Below are 15,765 nucleotides of genomic sequence, written 5' to 3' on the forward strand. Positions count from 1 at the left end.
GGAATCGCAATCACGTTCTTCCGGGTCCGAAGAGTGATGAACTCCAAAGATGTTCTGACTTGATGGTGATTGGGAGTTTCTTCCCATGTGAAAAGTGAAGAAGAATCAAGGGCTGAGAGGGACCCAGCTAAAATCCTATGATCTTTAGGGAATGGAAAGACAAGGCTGCAAGGCCTGGCGTAAGCTTAGGGAAGTCCCAAAGAGTTCTAGCTCATCTTCTTAGGTTCTAAAAGAACCACTGAATGATTGAGGCGAGTCACTCATGTGAGATGAATGAAGAAACTAAAAAGAAAACGCACAAAACTTGGTGGTCTAGAGCCACAGCTCTATATGTTGGGGCCTGCATTTAAGGTTTCTGGAGGCTACACCTCCAGGAGGTCCAAGAGCCAATGGTGACTTTCACTTTTGGAGGGAAAGTTTACAACTCTTTGTGAGCGTGGTATTTTGCATATGTAATTTGATTGGGTGTTGATGCAAAAACTACTAAGGTTTCTTAAAACACTAATATGTTGCATGGGTATCAACGGATAATATTCACCATCTTTTAGATAATCAAAATACGAATTCAAAGAGACCAAACATGGCATAGGTGACTTATACTACTAGTTCTCTATCATAACAAATGCATATAACAGTATACAATGAAAAACACAAAAATACAAGGCAGTAATACTATACACAATGACCTGGGCCTATGTGTGATAGGAAGGTCAAAGACAGGTTTGTCTGTAAATGAATAAAAGAAGTCATTTCCTATAGCAGTATGTTTCTGTTTTACAGAGATTTAAGTAGGGGAAGATTGTCTCTACATACTTGTAGGTCGTAAAGTTTAACTGGCTGAGGTGGGCCATTGGAGACCTCCCGGCAACTAGTGTTGTGGATTGAGTGAGAGAGTCTGTGATTATTTGTCGATTTATTGAATAATTGATTTGGTAAATCGAATAAACAATTGTGTGTCTGATTGGCCCAAACACTACAGCCGTCTACAGCTTAACCAAAACTTCTGTTTTGTTTAGTTAAATGTACGATACTTGCATTGCCTTGGTTGTACAAGCGTTCGAATGCAGTTGCGGATGAAAGTCTTGATGGTTTCAAGGTTTGGATTCGCGATCACGTTCCTTCGGGTCTGAAGAGTGATGAACTCCAAAGATGTTCTGACTCGATGGTGACAGGGAATTTCTTGAAGGAGAACAAAGAGCTGAGAGAGAGAGGCTCAGCTGAAATCCTGTGATCCTTGGGGAATGGAAAGACAAGGCCACAAGGCATGGCACAAGCTTAGGTAAGTCCCAAAGAGTCCTAGCCCATCTTCCTCATCCTCTTAGGTTCTAAAAGAACCACTGACTGACTGAGGTGAGTCATTAATGTGAGACGAGTGAAGAAACTAACAAAGAAAACACGCAGAAGAGAGCAACGTCTGGTTGAGGACATTTCCATGAGGATGAATTCCAGGGTTGAGTGAAAATGAACTCCAGTGTTATTAGTCTGGCTCTTTGTGGTCAAGAGCCACAGCTCTATACATTGGGGCGTGACGGGCATGCCCTGTGCAATCTCAAACTCCCCGTGAGTTCTTTCACACGAGCAGCAATCAGAAGATTTTGCAGAAGAGAGAGAAGGAACTGTGCGTGAGCCCTTTAAAGTCTGGGAAGAGCCATGCCTGTCAGGATGAGGTTGACCAATGAGAAAGGCTGAATTCCCAAGCGGGAGGTTGGAAATATTGTGGGATTTTATGACCTTTTGTCTGAGAGCATGGTATTTTGCATATGTAAAATGCCTGTGGAAAGAACGGGTGTTGCAAGGTGTTTGCAAGGTGTTGATGCAAAAACTACTAAGGGTCCTGAAAACACTAATATGTTGCATAGGTATCAACATATAATATACACCATCTTTTAGATCATCAAAATAGGAATTCAAAGAGACCAAACATGGCATACTACACTAGAGATCTATCATAACAAATGCATACAACAGAATACAATGAAACACGCAAAATACAAGGCAGTAATACTATACACAATGACCTGGGGCTATGTGTGATAGGAAGGTCAAAAATAGTTTGTGATTGAATAAAAGTAGTCATTTCCAGTGTTCAGATTTAGGGGGGGGGCTGGGGGGGTCCCGGACCTCCCATAAGCATTAAAGGTTCATTAGTTCCTGAATGAATCAACCGTTTAAATGATTCGGTTCAATCGCAATGACTCACTTATTAACTGTGACTTACTGACACCTACTGGTAGTTGTAATTCCACATTTAATTTTTTTTTTAATAATTGGAAATATCAACATTCAATGTTTTAGGATTAAAGTATTAAACAGTTTTCATGCATTTGTAACTGCAGGTTAAATGCATCAGTGTCCTGCATTAAACAGTGGGTAAATACATGTAAATGCCAATTCAGATGCAGTGTTTGTGTTTCCTCTATATTGAAAAGATGAATTTTGTTGATAATGATTTTATTTGTGTGATAACAGCCTAAAATGTTTTATTATTCTTAGTGAATTTATTGATTAAATATAATAACGTAACGCAAAAGATAATAAAAGATAATGCACACTTTCAGAAAAAATAATGGCTTTACAAAGGTTAAAAAATGCCCCCAAAAGGTAAAAATCACTTTAAACTTGTTTGCGTAGTGATTGTTTGGTACACCTAATTCACTGATCATCGTAAAATAAGCTTTTATCTTAGAATTGGGTTTTCTCAATAATAACAAGGACAAGACAAAAATATGAATCATATTTGTATAAGGTTTTTTTGTGTGTGTGTGGGGGGGGGGGGACCCCCAAGAACTTTGACACAATTCGAACACTGGTCACTTCATATAGCAGTATATTTCTGTTTTTAGAGAGATTTAAGTGGGGGAAGATTCTCTCTACATACTTGTAGGTTGTAAAGTTTATCTGATCTGGCCGAGGTATCCTGGTTGCCATGGTGCCGGTTGCACCAGCTAGACGTAAAAAAAACTGAGTGTAAGCACTACGCTGGGTTTTCCAACGTCCAACGTCAAATATTTACACCTGTTGCACCAGCTAAAACTACGATAAGGCGCAACTACGCCCGGCGTAGACAATGCACGTCCACGCAAACACATTCTCCAGCAGTGATAGCTGAGGCGATACCCACGCTGCAATGGCTACAGCTACTAATATAAAACTGAATTGCTCAAGACATCAGCCACCGCAAAATAATTTAATTAATGAAATATTTCCTAACATGTCCGCGTTTTTGTATCTGAGGTCTCCCTGCACATTCCCATGACATATTTCTTCAGACTAACACTAAAAATAAAGGCGACAGGTTAAGTAAAATATAATGAATGTAATACAATGCTCTCTAGAGTTATTTTTTTCTAGCTATCGAGTTTATGTACAATGAATGTCTTTCCTGAGGTAAATGTGAATTTACGTGACAATTGTGCATTTTAGCCTCTTGACGTCTTTCTGTGGTTGAAAAACCACATTTATAAATTGTAGATTTGACAAAATTTGAAAGCTGATACTTTATTTTTGATTAAAAAGTAAACACAAAACTTACTGCGATTATTGGATGGCAGGAACGCTGCAAATGATGAGAGGAATTAAAGACGTTAAATATTTCCAAGCATTTACTGTCCAAACAATATGTTGAATAGAAATATTAAGGGAATACTTTAAGACAGTTATATGCCGTTATCAGCATGGTAAAGTAGATTCGTCTCTCGTTATCTTTGAGAGAATTTGTGCCGTTAATGCAGTGTTAGCCGTAGTTTCTTTTTTTACTTTCACTCCTATAACTCTTGCGCAAAGTTTGCGCGTTGCTAGCCTGTGTTGCTTGACCCCTCCCCCATAATAATTGTTTATAGGCCACATTATTCTGCCCGAAAAGACCATAAACATTAAAGTTGCGTCTGCAATAATTAATTAAAAACTAATCATGTCCGAGTAAATCGTGACTTTTCACTTTATGTCTACCTTTGACTAGGCGTAAGATTTAGTCTCAGACGTACCACTACGCCGAGATGGTGCAACGGGTATAAATTGTACGCACGACTTAAAGGGCATTTTACGTCCAGCCTAGTCTTAGTCAGCCAGTGTTGTGGATTGTGTGAGGGAGTCTGTGATTATTTGTTCATTTATTGAATAACTAATTTAGCAAATCAAATGAACAATTGTGTGTCTGACTGGCCCAAACACTACAACGTTCTGTTTATTGTAAGTGCATGCTGAAGTTACGTTGTCTGCCATTTCAGTGCTCAAGCTCTTATGATTGTCTGTCAGTGTTTTTATTGTTCATCATCTGAATTTTTTTTTCTGAAAGAGATTCCAGCGATATTGTTTCTCTGTCATTTAGTGTCATTTATTGTCCTTGGAGTGAAGAGGCCTTGAATGAGGAATGAACATGGTCTACTTATGCCCAAACAGAAAAGACAGAGAGCTGGAAAGTTGCACATTTCCATTGGTATGTCTGTATTCAAGCAATGCAGTTATATGGTACAGCATTTAATGTTGATCTCTCAAAAGATTTCATTTCAGCATGTGTATAATTTTTCACATACACATCTTTTTTATAGCCCTTAGATTGAGCCAGTCAACTATGCAATCATCTTTGGAATTTGAGCAGGAAATGATTGAATATGGTGAGTACTGACACCTGGCACCTATTCACCAACACTATTTCTCTGGAGTTATTGCTGACTTATTGTTTTGTCTATTTGTTTGAAAGAGGATGAAGCCAGTTGATGAAGAGATTATATGATTCAATTCAATGGCCACCAAGTGCAGCACTGCAGCCTGAACCCATCAGTTATCTGCTGTGAAGACTGCATTTGAGAACAACTCTACTGTGACAGCTCAGATGTTAAACTTCACAACTGATCAACTGCAAGATAGTTGTGGAGGGATTCTTTTGGCCCATACTCCAACAACCTCCAAAAGGAATCAATACAACAATTATGGTGAGTGCAGCAATTATGAATAAAATACTATATGTTGTTTATTGATTTACCACATCCTAAATACTTGTTTTGTCTCTCCAGGACATATACACCAGGTGGTGTGTGAGGAGGACCATCAGAGACTCCAGCCACCCGAGCCATGGAGTGCTCTCACCGTTATCATCAGGCAGATGTTATCGTAGAACCTTCACCAGCACACTGCAAGAGAAATTCTTTCCACAGGCAGTCAAAATGAACTGAACTTAACTCCACACACAGCACACCAGCTTCATATGTACTGCGCTCTTACACTGACTGGACTGACTGTTGTATTAGGATGTGAGTCTATATATTTAAATCTAGACCCAACCCAGCTAGCAGAGAACATTCCCAGAACTTTAGCATTCTGTACATGTTTGGTAATATGTCTTAAAGAAATGTAATGTTTACATTAAATGTAATGTTTAAAGAATGTTTTAAGGAAGAAAAACAAATCAAATTCAAATTTCAAATAACGTTCTTATAATGTTAAATGTAAACAGTGATATCACATTTTAACTGTAACATTTCAAGGAAGTTTTGGGAATGTTTTTGAGGTAACAGATTATACAATATTCTTAATAAAACATTGACACAATGTTTCATGATAACTAAAAAAGAACATCTCAGCCACATTAGGAAAACATTATAAGGATATCATTGAGGTCTGAGATACCGGAATGTTTTTATAAAACATTGTCATAATGTGACGTGTTAGAGTTATAACATTTTAACTGCATCATTTTGAGGATGTTTTGAGGATGTTCTTTAGGTAACAGAATAGACAATATTCTTAATAAAACACTTACACAATGTCTCGTGGTAACAAATGAAGGACATTATCTCAACCACATTAGAAAAACATTACAAGGATCCCCGCTAAAAATGTTTCACGTTCAGGGAATGTTTTCAGCGGCAAGTTTTATTTTAGTTCCCAGAATGTTTTGCTAAAAGGTAGTATAACATTCTCTAAAAACATTCTAAAAATGTTTATTGATAATATTGTTAGAACATTATCCTCTAACATAGCTTCCCATCACAGTAGATGTGGACTTACAATTGCTCAGATGTCAAATTTTGGTTGAAAGTGAAAACCCAACCTTTGTTTGATGCCAGCGTCATTAAATAACTCCAAAAACAGCATTATCAGCTTCACTTATTATAAACCAGATTATTCTGTCTTACATTTACACAAGTTCTTATTGAGATTAACAGTTTAGATGTTGATGTCTGTTTAAAAGTAATAGTTTAGTTTGATGGCAATAAGTGTTTGCTTTAGTTGGGCAATTTGACTTTCATCTCAGCTTTTTTTTAAGCTGCTCTAACTATGTTTGTTATGGTGAAAGCAGCAAGAGAAAATGTGATCCAATGATGGCTACTGCTGATATTAACAATATCATATAGAGATCTGATCAACTGATCTCATCTAGAGTTTAATCTATGCAGCTAGTTTTATATTAGTGAATACAGCAATGCATTACAACAGCATAAGATCCAGTGGTCCTTTAATTTGATGAGCTGTATTTCTATCCACACTTTTCAAAACACATTGTTTACAAACCATTTGAAACTATGAATGCTTAGACACTAAGAAGTGTATGAATTTCAACAATGGTGACATGCTTCATGCTGCAGTGCATTCTGGGAGCCATGGATGAGTTTTGTATGATGCACCCAGAATGCATTGCAGCAGGAAGTGTGTCACCAATGTTGAGATTCATACACCGATTCTTGATGTTTTGTTTTTAAATCCAGATCACTACTGGTGCCAACCTGATGACACTTTCTGTTTTTGTTATAACAAACATAGTAACAGCAACTAGAGAAAACCAGCTGAAAAAACAAGTCAAATTACCCAACTAAAGCAAATGCTTATCACCATAACGGTGACAACATCTAAAACAGTTATTATCAATAAGACCTTTTGTAAATGTATGATAGAAATAAAGTAAATCTGCTTTATTCACTGTAAAATCTAATTAGTTGGGCTTACTTAAAAAAAAGCATGGAAACCGATTGCCTTGAAATAGGAAATAGAAATAGTATGTTGTACTGACAAATACTTAGTATAGATTACTTACACAAGAGTTCTAGTCACTAAAAAAGATCTGTAGGGGGTACTTAATCCTTTACCTTAGATTTACTCTTGACTTAGTATAGCTACTACCAGACTCCCAGAGTGCATTACAGCATGAATAAATTATGCAATTCCTTTGTTTTACCGTTGTTAACCCAAATATTAAAGGATTATAGCTACCCAATTAAAAGCTTTTCAAAGTGTCTATGAAAGACAATGAATTTGTAAAAGTTCATTAAACAACATAAAAAAATGCACTAACCAATGATTTGATTAGAAAATACATCACCTTCTAAAAAGATCCCATTTTTTGATTGATGTTATAATTAAATCATTAGGTTATAAATTTGTCATGTTGATTAATGATCTTTTACAGCTTTACTCTTCACCATAAGAAGTTTTTAACTGGGTGGATACAATCTTTTAACATTTGGGGTGGTGAGCGTGAATCACAACAATGGTAACAACTAAGTTTTATTGTTATGATCTATCAGTAACCATTTTATTAGCTTTTTATGTTTGTTTTTTGTTGTGCTACTACTGACACAAGACAGCAAATACAGAAAACAGCAGTAAAGCAAAGCAATTGCATAATTTATTCATGTCACAATGCACTCTGGGAGTCGGTGAGTAGCTATACTAAGTCAAGAGTAAACCTAAAGTAAAGAATTAAGTACCACCAACAGTTTTTTGTTAGTTACTACAACTCTTGTGTAAGTGAACTATACTAAGTAAGCATTTGTCAGTTTAACATACTTCCCCTATTACACTTTACTAAGTAAAGTCTAACTAACTACATTTTACAGTGTGCCTTGAAAGTACTTGTAACAATGAGATCTAGTGAGTATAGCAAAAAAGTAAAGGTAACTAATTATATCTAAGTAAGGTAAACTATTGGATTTTACAGTGGTAGAAGTGAAACTGGTAATATTGTTTTTGGAGTTATTTAATTAAATTTGAGCTTCATCAAACAAAGGCTGAGTTTTTACTTTCAACCAAATGTTTTTAGAGAACGTTATCCTACTTTCCAGGAGAATATTCTGGGAACTAAAATAAAATTGCCAATGAAAACATTACTAGAACATAGCATATTGTGCTCGGAACAATCGTAGAACAAAAAAAATTGTTAGCTGGGAAAACACATCTGTTTAGCTGTGCATTTACTGAATCAGCATTGTGCTATGTCCGAACTGATTGCACTGGATTTTTGTATAATCATTTTTATTCTTAAATGTTTTAATTAATTTAACATCAATTTAAAATCTTTTTTTTTGTTAGAGCCTTCTAGGAACGCCAATAGTGATTTTAGGCATCTCAGCTCATGAAACCAAGGCATGCTTGGAAACGCTCTAAAACGTCTTTTCTCAGTCAGAAAACGAAAGTTCATGCAGTTTCATGAATAAAGCTGACCCACATTAAAAATGTTTCACATGCATGAAAGGAATGTTATTTACAATGCAGAAAGACACTTCTTGATGTGTTAGAAGTTTTTTGCATATCATTTTTAGTTAGAGCCTCAGTTCATAAAACGCTTAGTTACAGCCTTCTGGGATCGCCAAAAATGTTTTTAGGCATCTCAGCTCAAGAAACCAAGGCATGCTTGGAAACGCTCTAAAACGTCTTTTCTCAGTCAGAAAACGCTAGTTCATGCAGTTTCATGAATAAAGCTGACCCACATTAAAAATGTTTCACATGCATGAAAGGAATGTTATTTACAATGCAGAAAGACACTTCTTGATGTGTTAGAAGTTTTTTGCATATGAAATTTAGTTAGAGCTTCAGTTCATAAAACGCTTAGTTAGAGCCTTCTAGGAACGCCAATAGTGATTTTAGGCATCTCAGCTCATGAAACCAAGGCATGCTTGGAAACGCTCTAAAACGTCTTTTCTCAGTCAGAAAACGAAAGTTCATGCAGTTTCATGAATAAAGCTGACCCATATTAAAAATGTTTCACATGCATGAAAGGAATGTTATTTACAATGCAGAAAGACACTTCTTGATGTGTTAGAAGTTTTTTGCATATCATTTTTAGTTAGAGCCTCAGTTCATAAAACGCTTAGTTACAGCCTTCTGGGATCGCCAAAAAAGTTTTTAGGCATCTCAGCTCAAGAAACCAAGACATGCTTGGAAACGCTCTAAAAAGTCTTTTCTAAGTCAGAAAACGCTAGTTCATGCAGTTTAATGAATAAAGCTGACCCACATTAAAAATGTTTCACATGCATGAAAGGAATGTTATTTACAATGCAGAAAGACACTTCTTGATGTGTTAGAAGTTTTTTGCATATCATTTTTAGTTAGAGCCTCAGTTCATAAAACGCTTAGTTAGAGCCTTCTAGGAACGCCAAAAATGATTTTTAGGCATCTCAGCTCATGAAACCAAGGCATGCTTGGAAACGCTCTAAAACGTCTTTTCTCAGTCAGAAAACGAAAGTTCATGAAGTTTCATGAATAAAGCTGACCCACATTAAAAATGTTTCACATGTTTCACATGCTGAAAGGAATGTTATTTACAATGCAGAAAGACACTTCTTGATGTGTTAGAAGTTTTTGCATATCAAATTTAGTTAGAGCTTCAGTTCATAAAACGCTTAGTTAGAGCCTTCTAGGAACGCCAAAAAGTGATTTTAGGCATCTCAGCTCATGAAACCAAGGCATGCTTGGAAACGCTCTAAAACGTCTTTTCTCAGTCAGAAAACGCTAGTTCATGCAGTTTCATGAATAAAGCTGACCCACATTAAAAATGTTTCACATGAATGAAAGGAATGTTATTTACAATGCAGAAAGACACTTCTTGATGTGTTAGAAGTTTTTTGCATATCATTTTTTTTAGAGAGAGCTCAGTTCATAAAACGCTTAGTTACAGCCTTCTGGGATCGCCAAAAATGTTTTTAGGCATCTCAGCTCAAGAAACCAAGGCATGCTTGGAAACGCTCTAAAACGTCTTTTCTCAGTCAGAAAACGCTAGTTCATGCAGTTTTTCATGAATAAAGCTGACCCACCCATATAAAAATGTTTCACATGCATGAAAGGAATGTTATTTACAATGCAGAAAGACACTTCTTGATGTGTTAGAAGTTTTTTGCATATGAAATTTAGTTAGAGCTTCAGTTCATAAAACGCTTAGTTAGAGCCTTCTAGGAACGCCAATAGTGATTTTAGGCATCCTAGCTCATGAAACCAAGGCATGCTTGGAAACGCTCTAAAACGTCTTTTCTCAGTCAGAAAACGAAAGTTCATGTAGTTTCATGAAAAAAACTGACCCAAATTAAAATGTTTCACATGCATGAAAGGAATGTTATTTACAATGCAGAAAGACACTTCTTGATGTGTTAGAAGTTTTTTGCATATTTCATTTTTAGTTAGAGCCTCAGTTCATAAAACGCTTAGTTACAGCTTAAAACGCTAGAGCCTTCTAGGAACGCCAAAAATGATTTTAGGCATCTCAGCTCATGAAACCAAGGCATGCTTGGAAACGCTCTAAAATCTCAGTCAGAAAAGTCAGAAAACGCTAGCTGATGCAGTTTCATGAATAAAGCTGACCCACATTAAAAATGTTTCACATGCATGAAAGGAATGTTATTTACAATGCAGAAAGACACTTCTTGATGTGTTAGAAGTTTTTTGCATATCATTTTAGTTAGAGCCTCAGTTCATAAAACGCTTAGTTAGAGCCTTCTAGGAACGCCAAAAATGTTTTTAGGCATCTCAGCTCATGAAACCAAGGCATGCTTGGAAACGCTCTAAAACGTCTTTTCTCAGTCAGAAAACGCTAGTTCATGCAGTTTCATGAATAAAGCTGACCCACATTAAAAATGTTTCACATGCATGAAAGGAATGTTATTTACAATGCAGAAAGACACTTCTTGATGTGTTAGAAGTTTTTTGCATATCGTATTTAGTTAGAGCTTCAGTTCATAAAACGATTAGTTAGAGCCTTCTAGGAACGCCAATAGTGATTTTAGGCATCTCAGCTCAATGAAACCAAAGCATGCTTGGAAACGCTCTAAAACGTCTTTTCTCAGTCAGAAAACGAAAGTTCATGCAGTTTCATGAATAAAGCTGACCCACATTAAAAATGTTTCACATGCATGAAAGGAATGTTATTTACAATGCAGAAAGACACTTCTTGATGTGTTAGAAGTTTTTTGCATATCATTTTTTAGTTAGAGCCTCAGTTCATAAAACGCTTAGTTACAGCCTTCTGGGATCGCCAAAAAAGTTTTTAGGCATCTCAGCTCAAGAAACCAAGGCATGCTTGGAAACGCTCTAAAACGTCTTTTCTCAGTCAGAAAACGCTAGCTGATGCAGTTTCATGAATAAAGCTGACCCATATTAAAAATGTTTCACATGCATGAAAGGAATGTTATTTACAATGCAGAAAGACACTTCTTGATGTGTTAGAAGTTTTTTGCATATGAAATTTAGTTAGAGCTTCAGTTCATAAAACGCTTAGTTAGAGCCTTCTAGGAACGCCAATAGTGATTTTAGGCATCTCAGCTCATGAAACCAAGGCATGCTTGGAAACGCTCTAAAACGTCTTTTCTCAGTCAGAAAACGCTAGCTGATGCAGTTTCATGAATAAAGCTGACCCATATTAAAAATGTTTCACATGCATGAAAGGAATGTTATTTACAATGCAGAAAGACACTTCTTGATGTGTTAGAAGTTTTTTGCATATCATTTTTAGTTAGAGACTCAGTTCATAAAACGCTTAGTTACAGCCTTCTGGAACGCCAAAAATTTTTTAGGCATCTCAGCTCAAAAACCAAGCATGCTTGGAAACGCTTAAAACGTCTTTTCTCAGTCAGAAAACGCATGCAGTTTCATGAATAAAGCTGACCCACATTAAAAATGTTTCATGCATGAAAGAAATGGAGAAAGACACTTTGATGATGTTTAAGTTTTTTTGCATATCATTTTTAGTTAGAGCCTCAGTTCATTTAGTTAGCCTTCTAGGAACAAAAAAAGTTATTTTTAGGCATCTCAGCTCAAGAAACCAAGGCATGCTTGGAAACGCTCTAAAACGTCTTTTCTCAGTCAGAAAACGCTAGTTCATGCAGTTTCATGAATAAAGCTGACCCACATTAAAAATGTTTCACATGCATGAAAGGAATGTTATTTACAATGCAGAAAGACACTTCTTGATGTGTTAGAAGTTTTTTGCATATGAAATTTAGTTAGAGCTTCAGTTCATAAAACGCTTAGTTAGAGCCTTCTAGGAACGCCAAAAAAAAAATTTTAGGCATCTCAGCTCATGAAACCAAGGCATGCTTGGAAACGCTCTAAAACGTCTTTTCTCAGTCAGAAAACGCTAGTTCATGCAGTTTCATGAAAAAAACTGACCCAAATTAAAAATGTTTCAAAAATGTTTGCATGAAAGGAATGTTATTTACAATGCAGAAAGACACTTCTTGATGTGTTAGAAGTTTTTTACATATTCTTGATTTAGTTAGAGCTTCAGTTCATAAAACGCTTAGTTAGTTAGCCCTTCTAGGAACGCCAATAGTGATTTTAGGCAATCTCAGCTCATGAAACCAAGGCATGCTTGGAAACGCTCTAAAACGTCTTTTCTCAGTCAGAAAACGAAAGTTCATGTAGTTTCATGAAAAAAACTGACCCAAATTAAAATGTTTCACATGCATGAAAGGAATGTTATTTACAATGCAGAAAGACACTTCTTGATGTGTTAGAAGTTTTATATATTTCATATTAAGATAGAGCCTCTGTTCATAAAACGCTTAGCTAGAGCCTTCTAGGAACGCCAATAGTGATTTTAGGCAACTCAGCTTATGAAACCAAAGCATGCTTGGAAACGCTCTAAAACGTCTTTTCTCAGTCAGAAAACGAATGCAGTTTCATGAATAAAGCTGACCCACATTAAAAATGTTTCACATGAATGAAAGGAATGTTATTTACAATGAGAAAGACACTTCTTGATGTGTTAGAAGTTTTTTATATCAAATTTATTAATTTAAAACGCTTTAGTTAGAGCCTGATTTTAGTTCATAAAAACCAAGCTTTGGAGTTAAAGCCTCCAAAAATTTTTTAGGCATAGAAAAGGAATGTTTCACATGCATAAAGGAATGTTATTTACAATGCAGAAAGACACTTCTTGATGTGTTAGAAGTTTTTTGCATATTAAAAATTTTCAGTTAAAGCCTTTTACAGGCTTGAGTTTAGAAGTTTTTTTGCAGCCTTTAGTTAGAAACCAAAAAACGCTTAGTTAGAGCCTTCTAGGATCGCAAAAGTGCTCAAGAAAGCTCAAGAAACCAACGCATGCTTGGAAACGCTCTAAAACGTCTTTTCTCAGTCAGAAAACGCTAGCTGATGCAGTTTCATGAATAAAGCTGACCCATATTAAAAATGTTTCACATGCATGAAAGGAATGTTATTTACAATGCAGAAAGACACTTCTTGATGTGTTAGAAGTTTTTTTTTGCATATTTTTAGTTAGAGCCTCAGTTCATAAAACGCTTAGTTACAGCCTTCTGGGATCGCCAAAAAAGTTTTTAGGCATCTCAGCTCAAGAAACCAAGACATGCTTGGAAACGCTCTAAAAAGTCTTTTCTAAGTCAGAAAACGCTAGTTCATGCAGTTTAATGAATAAAGCTGACCCACATTAAAAATGTTTCACATGCATGAAAGGAATGTTATTTACAATGCAGAAAGACACTTCTTGATGTGTTAGAAGTTTTTTGCATATCGTATTTAGTTAGAGCTTCAGTTCATAAAACGCTTAGTTAGAGCCTTCTAGGAACGCCAATAGTGATTTTAGGCATCTCAGCTCATGAAACCAAGGCATGCTTGGAAACGCTCTAAAACGTCTTTTCTCAGTCAGAAAACGCTAGTTCATGCAGTTTCATGAATAAAGCTGACCCATATTAAAAATGTTTCACATGCATGAAAGGAATGTTATTTACAATGCAGAAAGACACTTCTTGATGTGTTAGAAGTTTTTGCATATGAAATTTAGTTAGAGCCTCAGTTCATAAAACGCTTAGTTAGAGCCTTCTAGGAACGCCAATAAAGATTTTTAGGCATCAGCTCATGAAACGAAAACGAAAGTTCATGAGTTTCATAAAAAAAACTGACCCAAATTAAAATGTTTCACATGCATGAAAGGAATGTTATTTACAATGCAGAAAGACACTTCTTGATGTGTTAGAAGTTTTTTGCATATCATTTTTAGTTAGAGCCTCAGTTCATAAAACGCTTAGTTAGCAGCTAGGATCGCCAAAAATGATTTTAGGCATCTCAGCTCATGAAACCAAGGCATGCTTGGAAAACGCTCTAAAACGTCTTTTCTCAGTCAGAAAACGCTAGTTCATGCAGTTTCATGAATAAAGCTGACCCATATTAAAAATGTTTCACATGCATGAAAGGAATGTTATTTACAATGCAGAAAGACACTTCTTGATGTGTTAGAAGTTTTTTGCATATGAAATTTAGTTAGAGCCTCAGTTCATAAAACGCTTAGTATGTTTTTTTTAGGCATCTCAGCTCAGATAACCAAGGCATGCTTTTAGGCATCTCAGCTCAAAAACCAAGGCATGCTTGGAAACGCTCTAAAACGTCTTTTCTCAGTCAGAAAACGCTAGTTCATGCAGTTTCATGAATAAAAAAACCCCATATTAAAAATGTTTCACATGCATGAAAGGAATGTTATTTACAATGCAGAAAGACACTTCTTGATGTGTTAGAAGTTTTTGCATATCAAATTTAGTTAGAGCCTCAGTTCATAAAACGCTTTTAGAGCCTTTAGGGAGTTTTTTGTGATTTTAGGCATCTCAGCTCAGAAACCAAGTTCATGCTTGGAAACGCTCTAAAACGTCTTTTCTCAGTCAGAAAACGCCATGCAGTTTCATGCAGTTTCAGGAAAAGCTGATGACCCATGTTTAAAAATGTTTCACATGCATGAAAGGAATGTTATTTACAATGCAGAAAGACACTGCTTGATGTTTAGAAGTTTTTCATATCAAATTTAGTTAGAGCTTCAGTTCATAAAAACGCTTAGTTAGAGCCTTCTAGGAACGCAGCCAAAGTGATTTTAGGCATCTCAGCTCATGAAACCAAGGCATGCTTGGAAACGCTTCCTCAGTCTTTTCTCAGTCAGAAAACGCTAAGTTTCATGAATCATCAAACCATGACCCATATTAAAAATGTTTCACATGCATGAAAGGAATGTTATTTACAATGCAGAAAGACACTTCTTGATGTGTTAGAAGTTTTTTGCATATCATTTTTAGTTAGAGCCTCAGTTCATAAAACGCTTAGTTAGAGCCTTCTAGGAATGCCAAAAAGATTTTAGGCATCTCAGCTCATGAAACCAAGGCATGCTTGGAAACGCTCTAAAACGTCTTTTCTCAGTCAGAAAACGCTAGTTCATGCAGTTTCATGAATAAAATGCTGAAGAGGACCCATATTAAAATGTTTCACATGCATGAAAGGAATGTTATTTACAATGCAGAAAGACACTTCTTGATGTGTTAGAAGTTTTTGCATATCAAATTTAGTTAGAGCCTCAGTTCATAAAACGCTTAGTCATAGCCCTTCTAGGAACGCCAAAAATGTTTTTAGGCATCTCAGCTCATGAAACCAAGGCATGCTTGGAAACGCTCTAAAACGTCTTTTCTCAGTCAGAAAACGCTAGTTCATGCAGTTTCATGAATAAAGCTGACCCACATTAAAAATTTCACATGCATGAAAGGAATGTTATTTACAATGCAGAAAGACACTTCT

At 36.0% G+C, this 15,765-nt stretch overlaps 1 long non-coding RNA gene across 1 annotated transcript; it reads left to right on the top strand.

The window, feature by feature from the left end:
- The first annotated feature begins 4,121 nt into the window (after positions 1-4,121).
- Positions 4,122-6,529, top strand: LOC127180079 (uncharacterized). The gene is made up of 4 exons (XR_007829583.1): positions 4,122-4,435; positions 4,548-4,613; positions 4,700-4,931; positions 5,013-6,529. It is a non-coding gene; the product is annotated as an uncharacterized LOC127180079 (long non-coding RNA).
- Positions 6,530-15,765: the final 9,236 nt, after the last annotated feature.

This window comes from Labeo rohita, chromosome 17 (assembly GCF_022985175.1).
Source record: "Labeo rohita strain BAU-BD-2019 chromosome 17, IGBB_LRoh.1.0, whole genome shotgun sequence".
Taxonomy (NCBI): domain Eukaryota; kingdom Metazoa; phylum Chordata; class Actinopteri; order Cypriniformes; family Cyprinidae; genus Labeo; species Labeo rohita.